The sequence below is a fragment of the Eriocheir sinensis genome, unplaced genomic scaffold, assembly GCF_024679095.1.
Source record: "Eriocheir sinensis breed Jianghai 21 unplaced genomic scaffold, ASM2467909v1 Scaffold695, whole genome shotgun sequence".
Lineage (NCBI taxonomy): Eukaryota > Metazoa > Arthropoda > Malacostraca > Decapoda > Varunidae > Eriocheir > Eriocheir sinensis.
In genome coordinates, this window is record NW_026112048.1 from 5,805 (window position 1) to 20,051 (window position 14,247).

The following is a 14,247-nucleotide window of genomic DNA, read 5'->3' on the forward strand; positions in this document are numbered from 1 at the left end:
GCGTCGACATTAGAGCTCAATCATCAGTGACTGAAAATAAAGTAAAGGTGCCCAATTTCAAAAGAGCTAACTTCGTAGAAATCAGACAAAAACTAACAGAAATACAACTACCAGATGACGGCAACGTAGATGAAGCCTGGCTAAGCCTTAAAAATCACTTACTCACTCAGCAGAACACATTCGTCCCCTTGTGCGAGAAGCGAATTAACACTAATAAAAGCCCACCGTGGTTTAATAGCGAAATTAAACAATCAGTCAATGAGAGAAAATTGTTTTACAGGTTAAAGAAAGAACAAAGCACGCCCGAAAACATTAGACTTTATAATGATGCCAGGCGACGAGTGAAAAGACTAGTAGGTCTGGCAAAGCGTAGATATGAAGAAAATATTGCAGCCAACTGTAAAAATAATCCGAAATCTTTCTTCAGTTACATAAACAACAGAAAGGCGATCAAAAGTGGTATTGGACCTTTAACAAACAGCGACGGTGCACTAGTGACTGACAGCCAACACATTGCAAACCTCTTAAACAATTACTTTTCCTCTGTGTTTAACCCTTCAACACCAGGACGCGCATACTGGCTTGCTATGGCCAATATACCAGTTATTTTATCTCTAGGCTTACAGCTCAAAATGATCAATTAATCTATGTTTCTCTATGTGCACCATTTAATTCTGCAAGTTTTCTTATATAATACATGATGACTGTGTGGAGTTTATGGCTGAAAACTTGTTATATTCAATAGTGACATTTGAATAGTCACGGCCGTTGATTTCAGTAAAGCCTTTGATTCAATAAAAAGAGAAAAGCTGCAAGAGGCAATGATGTTTTTTAAAATCCACCCAAAAATGATTGACTTTGTGGCAAACGTCTATTCAGAAGATAAAACAAAACTAATACTCAACAATGAAGATTATGGGGAAGTAAACCTAACCAGTGGCATTAGACAGAGATCCACTACTCTGTTGAAATTAGTAACATATATGATCACACTAAAATTAAATGATACCAATATAGGATTTAACCCGGTAGCAGCGAGGGGCCAAATTTGTGGCTTTACCGTGTAGCAGCGACGGGACAAATTTGTGGCTTTACCGTGTAGCAGCGACGGGACAAATTTGTGGCTTTACCGTGTAGTAGCGACGGGCCAAATTTGTGGCTTTACCGTGTAGCAGCGAGGGGCCAAATTTGTGGCTTTACCGTGTAGCAGCGACGGGCCAAATTTGTGCCATGATATAAACCCCCAAAATTAAATGATATATAATCTGATCACAAATGCTTTGATATCTATTACGAAATGGTTTGTGTGAGGGTGATTTTTTCTCATTTTTCTCGCTCCGAGGGAACATTAAGAAACACGATCCCCGCTGCTACCACCACCGGGTTAATGGACTAAAGTCTCCCCCAATTAGTCTGTTATATCGAGGGTTCACTGTATTTTGGTGCGGACGCTTTGAAAGAGTTGAAATAGGCGGAGCAAGCATTCATGGCTTAGTTAGACAGAAGTATATATGGAAAATGCCCAATATAAAATGACCTCAAATCCAGTACAGCAGGCAGTATCCATTATATGTGAGGGTTGCGTTCTGCAAAAAGCTCGCATCATGTGAATTCGCATATATGGAAGTTATCATCCCAATAAGGGGTTATGTTCCACGACCCGTTTTGGAACCCTCTTAACTATTTATTCCGGCACCGTTTCACAATAACAAAGCACTTAAGCAACAATAAAGCACATTGATTGCTTCCGGGGAGACACACCCAGAGTCTATGGTTTAGGCTGTTAATTAGCTAGTACCTGAGGATTAACTTTAGGATCAGAGGGAGGAAAAGGTTAATTATAGGCGAGGAAAGTGCAGGAAACATTTGCGCCCTCTAGTGTGTCACCAAACCTCACCAGCACCAGCGCCAATACTCCCATAATAGTGAATTTTTCTTGCATAAAACAAATACTTGGCACATTTAGATTAGTCGCATAGGAGCGGATTTGCAGGTATGGAATACCCGGTGTATATTTGGGAGCAGCGAGTAGTGGGCTTTTTTTATTGTTTCCTTTTTTGTGTGCCCTTGAGCTGTCTCCTTTGTTGTAAAATAAATAAATAAATATGTAAAATGTTCAATATTAAATGAAGTCAAATACTACAAGTTGGTGAGTGCAAGAAACAATAAGCACTGTACCTTTCCTGGCCTGCTCAGAGCCAAGCGAGGGAAAGTCTTCCTCCTCCTCCCATGGTTTTGTCGTCCAGGCCTGCACGACCTTTCCCGCCCATCAGCACCCCCCCAAGAGCCAACAGGCTTTGTCCGAGGCCTGTAAGAAAGGTGCTGGGTTATGTACTCATAAATCTTTTACCAACAACCACAACATGGAAAAATCTTTCAACAAACTTCCAAACATACAGAGGAGGCGGTGGCTGAGTCAACAGAGTGACGGTGCCGCGTTCAGGAGGACGCGAGTTCAATCCCCGCCCGGTGCCACCAAGCTGGGATTTTTCAGCTGCCGCCGAGTGGCTTACAACTACCCACATGCTGTCCTGAAGACCACCTATCAACCCAGACTCTAGATTCTAGGATTAACGATGAGCTCCGGGAGAGCAGCATGAGCCAATGCAAGATGGCGCCATTATAAACACTCGCCTGCACCACGACGGGCTGGGCCATACCATCAGGCCCCTCCAAAAAACAAGCCTACCGGCACCAGCGAGGATGTAAAAAAAAAAAAAATAAATAAATAAATAAAATTAAATAAATCTAAAAAAAATCTTTTGAGCTCTAAAAAAAATCTAGACAAATTTCTAAACTATCTTGCTTCTGAACAAACTACTTTTGAACCTTAATAAATAATCTAAACATGAAAATAAAGCTTCCAAACTTCAACAAGAATTTTGCTTGTAAACAGTGAACAGGCTTTCCTTTCTGATTCTTATGACAAGTCTTTACAAGGGGAGCATCAAAGCTCTTCTGAAGGTAACTCCGATGATTCTTAAACATCTACAAGCACGGTAAAAGTTGGAAGGTTTTGTTTAATGGGCAGCGCAACATCTGTGGTCATATGCCGGAGAGAGACAGAAGGGGAAGGAATTATAGAAGGGAACAGTTGGAAGGTTTTGTTTAGTGGGCAGCGCAACATCTGTGGTCATATGCCGGAGAGAGACAGGAGGGGAAGGAATTATAGGAGAAGGGAGCATCCCCCAGGAGACGGGACACAACCCCTGATTAATACCTGGTACACTGCTGGGTGGACAGGGGCGTAGGGTATCGGAAAAGCCGCCCAAATTTTTCCACTTCGCCCGGGAATCGAACCCGGGCTCTTTCGGTTGTGAGCCGAGTGTGCTAACCACTCCACCACGAAGCCCCCAAGATTTGTTGGACCGTAGCGTCAACCCCATATCTCGAGGGCCCAGGCTCATATCCCAGGCAGGTAGTTGGGAAAAGAACTATCTTGAATAAGGTAATTTCTCATGTGCTTTGAGAAATATCATTAGCTGAAGGCTCAGACTGTCGGACCCACAGCTCCTAGTGCTTCCCCTTCTGAGGCTCCACAGCTTCCTGAGGTCCAGGTTCTGACACATGAAGCAGGCCGCCGCACACACGACAGGGTGCAGAAGCGTCCTTCAGTGCGGTGTTGTGCGGCTGTTGGCACCAAGGCAAGAGTATCACAACACTACATCACAGCCTAACGTCCCTTTTATCCCTTAACCCAGCAGCAGCAGGCATCATGTTTCTTAATGGTCCCTCCAAATGAGAAAAATGAGAAAAAATCACCCCTCACACAAACCATTGCATAATATATATCAAAGCATTTGTGATCAGGTTATGTATCATCTATTTTGGGGGGTTTATATTATGGAACAAATTTGGCCCATCGCTGCTACACAGTAAAGACACAATGAGTCTCTGAGAGTCATATTATAAGACATTTCATCGCCCAAGAACACATATATGACAAAGCTTTCGTAGGAGTTGTGGGCATTTCCAGGAGTAGTTCTATGACCCTGGTAGTAGTGTGACCCTTCTTCTGTACTGTGAACCTAGAAACACATATTTGACAAGGCTTTCGTAGAAGTTGTGGGCATTTCCAGTAGTAGTTTTATGACCCTGGTGGTAGTGTGACCCTTCTTCTGTACCTTGAACTTAGAAACACATATTTGACAAAAATTTTGTAGGAGTTGTGGGCATTTCCAGTAGTAGTTTTATGACCCTTGTGGTAATGTGTGACCCTTCCTCTGTACTGTGAACGTAAAGAAACACTCATTAGAACCTGACTGACCTCTCTCTTTGACCTTAAGTAGTAGAACACCTATTTGACAAGGCTTTCGTATGAGTTGTGGGCATTTCCAGGAGTAGTTTTATGACCCTGGTGGTAGTGTGACCCTTCCTCTGTACCGTGAACCTAAAGAAACACTCATTAGAACCCGACTGACCCCTCTCTTTGACCTTAACCCCTTCAACATGAGTATACTGCGTCCTTGCGTGCCCCGTACCATATCCGAGGACTTGCATACTTCGTCCAGGCTCGCTTTAACCAATATACGAGTTATTTTATCTCTATATTTATGCTTACATCTCAAAACTATCAATTAATTTGTTTCTATATATGCACCATTTAATTCTGCATGTTTTCATATATAATACATGATGATTGTTTTGAGTTTGTGACTGAAAACTTGTTACATTCAATAGCGACATTTGAAATTTGGCGCGCGCGGCGATCTCGGATACGGAACGGGGCACTGTTTTGGCCCGGCCGTAGTGAAGGGGTTAACTCAATGCCCTTTGCAGGCTTTCCTCACAAAGCACCCTGGAGCTGACTCCCTCACACACACACAAAGTCCCGCCACTCCTAAAGCGATAAATCTAACTGAAGTAACGCCTCAATTTTGCTCAAGTTTCTTCAGTACCTGTCTCACGTTAGGGGGATCGACCCTCCACCTGGTACTCCTCATCGCAAACTTTTTTTGGCTCCTCAAGCCGTTTCTCTGCACTGGGAACTATGGGAGACATGCACCCCTTCAGCATGCACGAACACCTCACCTTGGACAAGAGCTGCTTCAGATTCTTGGCAGTTTCCTCAAGGCTGTTCCCGAAGCCCTCCGAGTCACTCAGCAGCTTGTGAGTCTCCAGCGAGTGCTTCCTTGCCGAGGCAGCATGATGGCTGAGGGGAAGGGAACAAATTAAAGACTGGTGTGAGTTGCATTGTTCTTGTTGCTGGTGTTTCCATGTGAGGATGAGGAGCAGTGATCAGAGGGATTATATACTTTTTCCTTTTTTTTTACAGCTGAGGAAGCAGCTCAAGGGCAAAAAAAAGGAAACAATAATGAAAAAGCCTGCTGTTTGCTGCTCCCACAAAAAGGGCTCAGAGGAGTGTCCAAAAGAGAGGTCAATTTAACCCCGTAGCAGCGACGGGCCAAATTTGTGGCTTTACCGTGTAGCAGCGACGGGTCAAATTTGTGCCATGATATAAACCCTCAAAAATAGATGATACATAAACTGATCACAAATGCTTTGACATATATCATAATACGGTTTGTGTGAGTGCCATTAAGAAACATGATCCGCAATGCTACCGGGTCAATCTAACCTAACCTGAGGAAAAGATGATGATGATGATGATGATGATGATGATGAAATTGGAATCAACAGAGTACAGGAAAAAGTTGGAAAGTTTGGTTAAGTCGGCGCAACATCTGTGGTCATATGCCGGAGAGAGACAGAAGGGGAAGGAATTATAGGAGAAGAGAACAGACCCAAGGAGACGGGACACAGCCCCCGATTAATACCTGGTACCCATTCACTGTTGGATGATGGACAGGGGCGTAGGGTATCGGAACAGCCACCCAAATTTTTACACTCCGCCCGGGAATCGAACCCGGGCTCTCTCGGTCGTGAGCCGAGTGTGCTAACCACTGCACCACGAAGCCCCCATTTTCACAGGACTGAGTCGAGGCCACAACTCACGCGCAACAACACAGTGAAACAACTTCATGATTCCGTTCCTTAGGCTGAAGCGCAGCAGACTCAGCTCAGCGGGGACATAGTAGCCGTGGTCAGTGTGGGCATAACAGCTTGTGCTGACTAGGATGAAGCTGGCCTGGTGCAGCACTGAGGAAAGGAAGAGAAGGAGGAGAGGACTGTATCAATGACTACAAAAACTAACATAGCTTTACTACTATCAAAACAAGTGACTTTCCACACGCTGTTCTCACTACTTTTCATTCTCCTTCCATTCCTCTAATCTATATTTTATTTATTTATCTGTATTCACAGAAGCGTAAGCAGCTTAAGGGCAACAAAAAACAGGAAATAAGAAAGCCTGCTAAGCACACACAAATCCAAAGTTTTATCTCACACTTATCAAAAAGCAAATATGGGAGTGACTGTCTCAGAGAACATGTCACCAGACAAACACATCAACAGGAGGATAACGGGACAAACTCTGAATTTGCTGAGGAACACAAGGACGGCTTTTGTGTATTTGGACGAGGAGATGATGAAGAAAATAATAGTTACAATGATAAGGCCAAGGTTGGAGTATGCAGCAGTGGTCTGGTCTCCTCACGAAAAGAAGAACATAAGAAAGCTGGAAAGAGTGCAGAGAGTGGCAACTAAGATGGTACCGGAACTTAGGGATCGGACGTATGAGGAGAGACTCAATAGCATGGGGCTCACAACCCTGGAGAGAAGAAGAGAAAGAGGAGACCTGATAGCGGTGTACAGGGTGGTGAGCGGGGTGGAGAATCTGGACAGAGAGGACCTGTGTGTGTGGAGCGAGAGAGAAACGAGAGGACATGGAAAGAAGTTGAGGGCGACCACGTGTAGGCGAGATGTGAAAAAGTTTAGCTTCCCAAACAGAAGCTGTGGAATGGACTGGAGGAGGAGGTGGTTTGTGCAAGAAACATTCATGATTTTAAGGAAAAGTTGGATAAGAGAGGATATGGAGACGGGACAGCGCGAGTGTAGCTCTTTTCCCGTATGTCACAACTAGGTAAATACAACTAGGTAAATACAGCTAGGTAAACACAAACACACACACACACACACACACACACACACACACACACACACACACACACACACACACACACACACACCTTGATGTCAGTGCCGTCCCCGTACTTGACAACGTTGAAGGAAGAATTGAAATGGACCTTGACATTCTTCTCCGCCTGTCTCTCTCCTCCTCCGCCGGCCACCGCCTCACTGCTGCCCCCGCCATCCTCCTGCAGTAGTAGTAGTAGTAGTAGTAGTAGTAGTGGGGAACATAACCCTACACCCTCCCAGTGTTCCACAGCCGCCAAAAATGTTAGTTCTTGTCACACACAGCTTTCTGACAGGCTTTAATTTTTTGCATACAGTATTATTGTTGGTCATTTTGAGGAGTTTGTTGATCTCCATCCTCCTGAACCCTCTCGGACAGCCACAATCTTTAGCCCTTAGAGCGCGGGTGTGGACAATAGTGGGTCACAGCTGGTGCCGTGGGTGTCGATAACAGTGGACAAGGCATTTTTTGACTTAGTGCGCCGTCAAATTTAACTTGTTTGTGGTGAAGCAGGGTAAGCATGTGGTTTTCTTTCCAACAATACCCAGCCTTGACTAATCATTGGTCAGTGTACGCCTTGTGCTAGCTTTGAGAAGATGTCCGCTAGACAGCCACCTCTTCTCACCTTACAGTGAATTTCATCCACGAGATGGGGCCTTTGACCTCAGCACCAACCAAGGGCATCAGGATGGCCTGGAAGTTATAAGTTTTAGGGGGTGTTTCACATAAACTGTATAAAAGTCTTAGTCAAAGAAGGGAAGTCCACTGGGGGTGGATAACTGTATATAATAATGTGTTTTCAGCGATCCTAATTCAATTTTCCGCACTCGCTCCAGCAAAGGTCATATGGTCTTCAACTTAACGTCAAAGGGCAGTTAACCCCTTCACTACGGCCGGACCCAAACAGCGCCTGCCCAGTATCCGAGATCACCGCGCGCGCCAAATTTCAAATGTCGCTATTGAATATAACAAGTTTTCAGCCATAAACTCAACATAATCAGCATGTATTATATATGAAAACATGCAGAATTAAATGTTGCACATGAAGAAATATAAATTAATTGATAATTTTGAGATGTAAGCATAAATATAGAGATAAAATAATTTGTATACAATAATCCCTCGTTTATCGCGGGGTATACATTCCAGAACTCCCCGCGCTGGGCGAAAATCCACGAAGTAGCGACCTTATATATATTTTATTATTTATATATTACATTTTATATATATTATTTATATAAGCACGCTTATCTCTGTGAATCTCGCCTCAGCCCGTGTGAACAAGGTCACCCAACCACTAGTTTCTTGAGAGTCAAAGTCGGCTACATTTCACGGGAAACTCATCGAAATTCTAGTCACAAACTCAGTCACCAACATGTCGGTTACTCGTGTGGTCGGTAAGTTGTGGTCACAAGAAGAAGAAGAGCCTATCAGCTGTTCGGTTCAGCAGGTCTCCATGTGTTTATTCCAGCACAGCAAAGAGCTCCACCAAACTAGATAAGCTTGGAGTAATCATGTTGAGCAAGTTTAGGACTTGAGTCTTGTTCAAGTGTAGTCATTGCCTCATCCTGTCTGGGTCCGCACTGCCAAGTTCTCGAGCATTTAACGGCAGCAAGCTGTAACACACTCTCCCTTTGTCTCCGAGCTAACCACTCACGAACCAACAAATGCTTCGGTCGCTGAGCCAATCAGCGCCCAGGATACAGAACACAGTGTTGGCCGCCTCCCATCCATCAGCCAATCGTGTGCTGTGTACGATCACACGTGGGCAAATTAGCTCAAGCGGAAGCGGCTGTAGCTGCGTTTTACATACGTGCGAGTCTGTCTACTCATCTGCAGTGCGCTACGTATTTTATTTCAATTTAATATTATTTTAATATGTTCTTATTAATACTTACTTAATTTTTTTATATTGTTTACAATTTTTTAGGCTAGAAAATGCTTCTTTTAATGCAAAATAAGTAAAATAATATATATATTAAAATACCTCTATACCGCAAAATTCAGCAATATAGCGAAAAATCCGCGATATGAAACTAAATATTTACAATTTTAAAATCCACGATATGAAACTAAATATTTACGATTTTAAAATCTGCGATATGAAACTAAATATTTACAATTTTAAAATCCGCGATATGAAACTAAATATTTACAATTTTAAAATCTGCGATATGAAACTAAATATTTACAATTTTAAAATCCGCGATATGAAACTAAATATTTACAATTTTAAAATCTGCGATATGAAACTAAATATTTACAATTTTAAAATCCGCGATACAGCAATAAGTGAACCGCGATATGGCGAGGGATTATTGTATTGGCAAAAGCGAGCCAGGACTCAGCATGCGCGTCCTGGTGTTGAAGGGGTTAAGGGTATGTACTTTACAATGGTGCTTCATTCAGTCATGTGAAATACGTAGGAGTGAAGATATGAAAGGTTGAGGTGAGGTAAGTTTTTGCCTGAGTATGCCCGCGTGGGAGGACAGGCACGGCAAAACAAGCAAGCCACCGCTTTAAGGGTTAACAGACTTTTTTGACAGGCTTGAATTTTTTTAATGTTTTGTACGTAATTTTGTGGAGTTTGGAGTTGAGCTGAAGTGTTGGGATTCTTAGGGCATTGAGATGAGCTCTTCCACTCCTTCCCTGTTAATTTACATCCTCCTTAACCCTCTCGGGTGGCCACAGTCTTTAAAAATGTCAGCAGGTGTGAGGCAGGACAAAGCCACTCACCACATTGTCCAGCAAATACGAGGGCACTCTCTATGACGGTGGGCTGAGTGGTGGTGGTGGCGGTAGTGGTGGTGGTGGTGGTGGCAGCCGTGTGGTGGGGGTGGTGGTGGTTGCCGTAGTGGTGGTGGTGGTGATGGTGGTGGTGGTTGTTATAACATGTTGTTGTTCTTCTTTTCTAACCTGTTGAATAAAAAAATATATTAATAGTAGTAGTAGTAGCAGAGAGAGAGAGAGAGAGAGAGAGAGAGATCCCTTATGAAGAATCTTTTTTAAGTAATATCCCATTTTATTAACCCATTCAATACGATGACGCGTCATGAAGCCCCAGTAGCATATACGATGACGCCTACGTAGGCGTCATATTTCTATTCTGTTTCTTCTTCTATTGAGTTGTCCCGTACTCTGTGTTGGTTACTAAGTAAAGACGCCGTATGCTGTCCTTGAAATCCTATTGCTCCTCCCACCATCCTTGTTCCCACCAATCACAAAAAATGAGCTACAGTATGCTCCGCCTTCTTCCCGCCTTGTGTCTAAAATTAGGAAGTCTCTCTCTCTCTCTCTCTCTCTCTCTCTCTCTCTCTCTCTCTCTCTCTCTCTCTCTCTCTCTCTCTCTCTCTCAGACACCGAGGCGCCGACCAACGTTGCCAGATTGTCGTACTCGGCCTCCTGTCTGCCAATTTCCGACCCAAAAATCTGCCTCCTCGAACCCAATAATTACCTTCATATACACTTATCATTAGAATGGTTAATTATTGGTGTGTTTTGGCAATAGTTATGGCTCAGAAACCGGTTAATACGAGGCTACAAGTATGATAATCTGGCAACGGTGGCGCCGACACCATCACGTCTCTCTCTCTCTCTCTCTCTCTCTCTCTCTCTCTCTCTCTCTCTCTCTCTCTCTCTCTCTCTCTCGCTGATAATTTCTCGACATTCTTCCTCCTCTACACAATCATCTGCTTTCTCTATTCTTTCCCCCTTGTCCCTTTCTCCCCTTTCTGTATATCGCTTTTTTTATTTTTTATTTCGCGTTGAGGCAATTTATATTATGCATAGCAGGTATATGTTGACTCGTCGTGTATGCTGCTTTGCAAATACGGGATACATGTAATGAGGGCTTTCAGCAGCATAATATACGGAGGCGACAAGCAGATACATGCCGGCTCAGGTTTCCCGCGCGCGGCCGAGCACGCCGTATATCAGCCAGGCGGGCTTTTTGAACATCCGGCGCGAAGGGGTTAATGACTATTTCTCAGTTAGTGTCACACCCACCACCTTGACACGGTTAACTCTCACACACGGATAACTGTACTGTTATTCACGGCTCCACAAACTATCCATCCTAGCCTTGTTTTCGTGGCACCTGGCTTTTCATCCTCACTGGTATTTAGTTTGTCACTGATTACAGTCTCAAAGGTTCTCATGAAGGCTTTGTACTTGGTGGAATGAACTTGTCACCTCTGCTTTAGGCATTGTGCTTCTAAGATTAAAGGCTGTCATAGTAACTTGGGATCCACTTCATATGTGTGTATGGCAAGGAATTACTACGACCATTCTGACTAACTGGCTCTAAGTGACGGTGACCTGGGGTGTTGTCAACCTCAGCGGGTCGTGCCTCCCGAGTAGTAATTAGTGGTGCCGGACCTGGACGGAAAACATCAGCATTCACATTGAGTTCCCGTGACTTAACCACCTCAGGTCAGCGTCGTTAGGCAGAGGGGATGCCGAGGTGAGCACATGTTTCTCTCCTTCCTCTTGGCACTGCTGTTATCACTGTACGTTTTCTCCTGCCTTCCTTTCATTGTAAAGAGCTCAATGTTACGAGCAGGTCGGACTTGCAACTATTCTCCCCATTACAATTAGATGACAGTATGGCCATAACAATTAAATGACACAACCAATTATTATGTGACAAATGTTCGTCCGTGCATGACCCAGCTGCTGATGCCGCCGCCAACACAACCAGGTCGCTGCTGTCCACTCTGTCCACTTCACTATACAGTACCCTCTCGAGTTTTGCGATCCTCGAGTTTAGCGCTTAGTCCTAAAGTCTTACCATCATGACTTTCGCGCATTACCGCCATGAGTTTCACGCTCCTTTGGTACGTACGGGTCACGTCTACCTACCGTCGGCGTCATGCGTGCTGCCTTAAAAGGCGGTGTCCAACCATTGGGGCTATGGGCAACCGCGGTTGCCTGTATGCCCAACCGGGAGCGAGTTGTTGGTTGTCCGTACGAATGGAAAACGGTTGTGAGTATGAGCGTGGGTACCTCACGGCTGCATGTAAACAAACAGACGACGGCAGTGGCTGAGGAGCAGTGGAAGATGGCCCACCAAGAGACTTGTAAAATGGACTGGCAGAGCTGCTTTGCTTACTACTTGATTAACAAGATAAGAGAACACCCCGTGCTGGGGAACCACACTCCAAAAAACTTTTTATCAAGTCTATGAAAATTGTAGATCTCTCAGTGATGTTTTCCTCTTCTTCTTCTTTTGACCTGTAATGCATGGCAGCGACGGTGAAAAGTAACAGTGGAAAATAGCAAAAGGCATAGAAAAGCAAAATCAGGGAAAGAAAAGAACAGAAAAACACCTAAGTTCAGGGTGAAGCGTATAAGTGCGCACTGTGAAGTAACTAAGGGCCGCTTTCACAGTCACTTTGTTTGTTGTGATCGTTACCAATGGCGGCGATCGACGCTAGAATTTTCCACGTGAAATTGGCCTATGGGGTAGTGGTGGCTGCAGAGAAGGCGACAGGTGTTGAGAGTGTGTGGTAAGGTGTGGGGCTAGGCTAACCCCGCACCTGCCACGAGGTACCGTTGTAGAGGCAACACCTCCGACACCATCACATCACATCACTACCCATCGGCCAGTTTCACGTGGAAATACTATAGCGGCCATTGGTAACGATCAATACAAACAAAATGACTGTGAAAGTGGCCCTCAGTGCATGTTGTGACGTATAAAAGTGTGGAGAAGGAGAACCTAAGAAACGACACAAAGCATTACAGGTCAAAAGAAGAAGAAGGTCCACTACATTGGCCAAGAAATATCTTCCCACTGAAATTGGTCATTCTGCTGTTCACTATGCATGCGCACTGTGGGAATACACAGCATTAAAAGTGTTAATTTGCCTGGTTTTGTTCTAGTTTGTCCGCTTGTGGTCTTTGTGAGCGGTGAGGGAAATATGGAAGCAGTAAGCAAGTTGAACCTCTCTGCGAGCTATTTTGTGGCGGCAGTTTACGTTCAATAGGCATTGACTCGCGTCCTCCTGAACGCGGCGCCGTCACGCTGTCGACTCAGCCACCGCCTCCCCGACCCAGAGCTAGGGTTGTGTGACTTTTGGAAGTAGCACAACACTCTCAAAGGCTTCAAGAATCTGGGCAGCTGTGAGGGAGGAGTGTGTGGATCTGGAGTAAGTGTGTTGAGACTTGGGGCAGGAAATTCCCCGCCTGTTGGTGATTTTTTAGTGAACCGTGTAAGACATATTATCTATCTGCTGACCTGCCTTAAAGCAAAACATTCACTTTGGAGCAAACTATGATAAATTATGCCACTATTAGATAAGGGTTAGAAAAATGAAGTGTTGATGAATCTGGTTTTGCAGCCTGGAATAGTGTGTCCATCCTTTGGCAGGGTATTGAAAAGAACTGGATCTCCTTCATAAAGGAGCTGTCCTGTTTTACATCTGCTTGTAGCACACAGCAGGCAATACTCAGCTGAATACTGCCACAGACTGTCTGGCTCCACACTACACTTACGTGCAGGCAGGGGGAGAGAGAGAGAGAGAGAGAGAGAGAGAGAGAGAGAGAGAGAGAGAGAGAGAGAGAGAGAGAGAGAGAGCAACATTTTAATTGTATATCAGAGCACTAACTGTTCCTTTGATCTGCAGGATGTGTGAAGCAGAAGAGGATGATGACAGCTCTGAGTCAGCCATGACAGAGGAAGCCCCAGGACTGCTCTGGAGACTAAGGCAAGAAAGGTTATTTTTCTTTGACATTTCTTTCTTCGTATCTTTATTGATGTGTTCATTTCACAGTGTAGTAGTTATGAAAGGCATGATGAAGTGTAATGCTAATGCTCACTCACCGTTTTGGGCCGCCTGAGAAAGCGTCACTTTTTTGGCAGGAATTTCCAACAGTTTTGCTTCCAATGCTCACAGCAAAGTTGCCCTCCACCACAGATTTAGCTGTCACTATCAAGCTTACTAATTGTGCTGGTTTTTGCATTATCCAATAATGTTAAATTCACAAAGTATAATGCCATAAATGCCAGGTCAGTTGAATTGATGGGAATCGTTCACGTGAATTTCCGTTGTGGCTGAAAATTTCTGATGTCTGTACACAGCACTTGGCCTCTCCCAGGGTTCCTCACACTTAGCTTAATTATCCTTTTGTTTTGTTCTATGAATTTTTTTTGTTGTTTGCTGTGGTGATTTTTTACCCCATCCTATTTCACCTCTTAAAGTACTTGAAGG

General features: G+C 44.2%; 1 long non-coding RNA gene across 2 annotated transcripts; it reads right to left on the reverse strand.

Moving 5' to 3' along the window:
* Nucleotides 1-2,169: 2,169 nt before the first annotated feature.
* LOC126993879 (uncharacterized) lies at nt 2,170-9,916 on the reverse strand. 2 transcript variants are annotated; one of them, XR_007748414.1, is made up of 5 exons: nt 9,773-9,916; nt 7,089-7,217; nt 5,956-6,099; nt 5,032-5,152; nt 2,170-2,308 (listed from the first exon to the last, which is right to left on the reverse strand). It is a non-coding gene; the product is annotated as an uncharacterized LOC126993879 (long non-coding RNA). The 2 variants fall into 2 exon arrangements; XR_007748415.1 differs by lacking the exon at nt 5,032-5,152 and having other exon boundaries at nt 2,179-2,308.
* Nucleotides 9,917-14,247: the final 4,331 nt, after the last annotated feature.